This window comes from Triticum aestivum, chromosome 1B (genome assembly GCF_018294505.1).
Source record: "Triticum aestivum cultivar Chinese Spring chromosome 1B, IWGSC CS RefSeq v2.1, whole genome shotgun sequence".
NCBI lineage: Eukaryota > Viridiplantae > Streptophyta > Magnoliopsida > Poales > Poaceae > Triticum > Triticum aestivum.
The window spans coordinates 276,204,511-276,207,753 of NC_057795.1; positions in this window are offsets into that span (position 1 = coordinate 276,204,511).

Genomic DNA, 3,243 nt, shown 5'->3' on the forward strand with positions numbered 1-3,243 from the left:
AAACTCACCAGGAAATCATGAAACTTGGCATGGTGTCACTACATGGTACATATAATTGTCCAATTTGGGCGAAGCTATATTACATGACTTTTACAAACCGGAGCCTGTCACGACCCTCATGGTTCCGGTAGGAAAACATGCCCCTCTCGTGGGCGAAACGATAATCGCTGCCTCTTCTCACCATGACTTTTTTTCTACAGGCAACATAGAATAACAGGAGTGTCGGGCTGAATTTTGAAACTGTTCAGGGTTCGTTTGGCCATTGTATATATTATACTAGTTACTAAGTTTTCTATGCATTTAATGTAGTCCATAATTCAAATTTGAACTACAACCACATGCTCCTGTGAAGCAAAATGGGTGGGAAATCGTACATGTGTCATTGGGTGCATGTTTAGGTCTCGTTTAAGGAATGGGAATGAATTACAAACTTGTCATCATCCTGAAACATTGAGAATCTCGGTTTTTAAATCCCAGTAAATAAAAAAGTCACCCAAAAAACATGAAACCTGGCATGGTTTCATGACATGGCACATATATGCCATGGTAAAAAAAAATCGTCCAGTTTGAGAAGAGGCGCACACATTAGTAGCCAACGAAATCCTTTTTGAAACAAAAAACTGACACGTTAATATCGCAAACGGTTGTATTATATTAACCGTGTCGAAATTTAACCATACTCGGTGGCGTGCGTGCAGCTATTTGATTAGATGGGATGAGCACGAGAAGTCCATCGTGCAGGCTCGACGGGACGCGTGCGAGCAGTCCGCCACGCAGGCTCGACGGGACACGTGCATCCTGTCCACCTCGTAGGGTCAACAGGACACATGCGAGCAGCAAGGCCGCCCATGCTCACCGGGAAGCAATCTCTTTGACCTCCATGCACCAGCCGCCGCCCGCCTCACTCACAACTTCTCCATTAATGGGTTAATTAAAGCACCTGGACAGAGGGTGTTTGCTTGTGATCCCATGGCAGCATTTGCTTTGTTCGTATTTTCAACTCGTATTCCGCCCTAATTTAAATTGCCACATAGGGCAACGGATAATACGACCACAAATAAAATGGCAACGGATAATACAATGACAAATTTACCATGGCGCAGATAATAATTGTCTTACATATTCCGGATAATTTAGAATGCCACATGCGGCAAATCCCGAAAGACACGGGGGCAAGAGAAGAAGGAAATTGCAGACAACGATCTGGGTTGCTACTGTCTCTACTCGTCGATGGATCGTCGGGCGACGAAATCCTCTAGCTCCTTATTCAATTCCTCACGACTTTGTTAAAATCAGCCACGGATTCCTCCACCTCCTACTCACGCTCGATCCAGAGCTCCCTCAAGCCACCCATCAGTTCCTCGATGACTGCTTTCAGCATCATCTCCGAGGCACTGCTCTGCTCATGCAGCATCTTCCAGCCGGTGGCCTCCTCCTCCTTCTCGGTGACCAACTTGAGGAGCTTCGCATTGTCACCCATGAGTTGCTCGACGAGGCTGGTCACCTTGTCAACCGAGGCATCGCTGATCTTGAGCAGCTTCATCAAGCCGTTGACCAGCTCCTGCTGCGTAGTGACGCCAGCGAGAATGTCGTCGTCGCCGGTGAAGGACTTCAGGACGCCGGCTCGTTGCGATGGCCGACGTCGTGAATGCGCTTTTGCGAGCCCTCGCGTGCCCGTGAGAGCTCGTTCGAGGGCTCCACGGCGCGCCGGGACATCTCTGCTGCTGCTGCGGCTTTGCGGTAGGACCTCTCTAGTGCTTCCGCGGCCTTGGTCTTTGTTGCCTTGTTATATGTCCACCCTAAACTCCTCCTACTGGTCATGGTGGAACGACTTGACAGAAAAAACCAGTTTTGTGGGTGATGAGGAGAGGAACTGTGAATTAATTTTCAAGTGGGTAGTTTTTATAGCCCGATGCTAAGTGTGAACACATATTAGTTTGATGGATGTGAACAGATTTGCAATTACTTATTGCACTGTAATCACCAATGTGACGAGAAACAAGGTCAAAATTTATTGATGGCAGAAGGTTGACCACGTGGTTGCTCGCCGTTGAGGTGTCCGTGGTGCGCTCCGCTCTGGCGTCCCTGCACGCGCTCTGCTCACCGTTGAGGCAAAGTTACAATGGCAATGGTTAATAATTCTTAATAATTGTCTTACATATTTAGGATAATTTAAAATGCCAAATGCGGCAAGGACCAGAACACTCACGACCTACATATGCATACAATTATAATAATATATAACTAAAAGGCTGAGCTGGCGGCCTTCCGACGATGGTCTTCTCGGACTCCAGGACCAACATAGCACCCTTGCGGCCGTTCACTCCGAGTGTCCCGACCCGCCTCCGCCTACGGAGTTGCTGGCCCTGGGAGGCTCTTGGGGCTGTTGGGCCTCTTCCAGAAGAGCTTGACAGCATGCAATCACGCGCATGACAACTCTGCGGAACCGCTCTATTTCCATGTCTCTGGCCTGGTAGCAAAATCCGTCGATCACCTGCATCCTCAAGATATCACATTGGCGATGTTCTATTTTGTCGAGGACGTCAACTCTGCCAAGGATGCGCTCGAGCCTGGCCACCACATCATCGGGATCGAGGTTGACATGGCCGCCGCGGGCAATGATGAAGCCGCAGGTTGCCTTTGTCTTGACTAAATCGCAGAGGTCCTCTGCCCATTCCTTGCGGGGAATCAGGCTCTCGATGAGCACTGGTGACGGCGATTCTTCGGGTGGGTCGTCGATCATGCCGCTGAGCAGCTTTGGGTCTTTTGTATGGTGGATGGCAAACTGCTCATCACACCTCCTCTACAATATGTCGATTGTGCTCCCAAGGACTGTGACACTAATATCGCTGCCGATGGGCCATGGTGCCTGCATCGGCCGATGAAGCTCTTGCTCCCCGACCTGCTCCGGCCTGTTCTCCTTGCCAAAGATGTAACGCAGGTATGCATCAACGTCGAAGCTTTGGTCATTGCCTGGCATGCTTGGAACAACTAATGGTAGATGGGTGAGGACTAGATCTTCGCAAAGTGTTGCGGCGGTGGGTTGCCGCCTGGGTAATATCATATAACTTATATGCAGCAAGCCGTTAGCTGGTGGCAGGAAACCGGTGAGGGAATAGGCATGGATTTTACAATTCGCCCATGTGGAGCACGGGAAGAATTCGCTGGAACGTGGGAACAACCCGAATACCGTATCCGGTGTCATGTGTTATTTATCACATAAGTGTTAATATAAGGAAATGC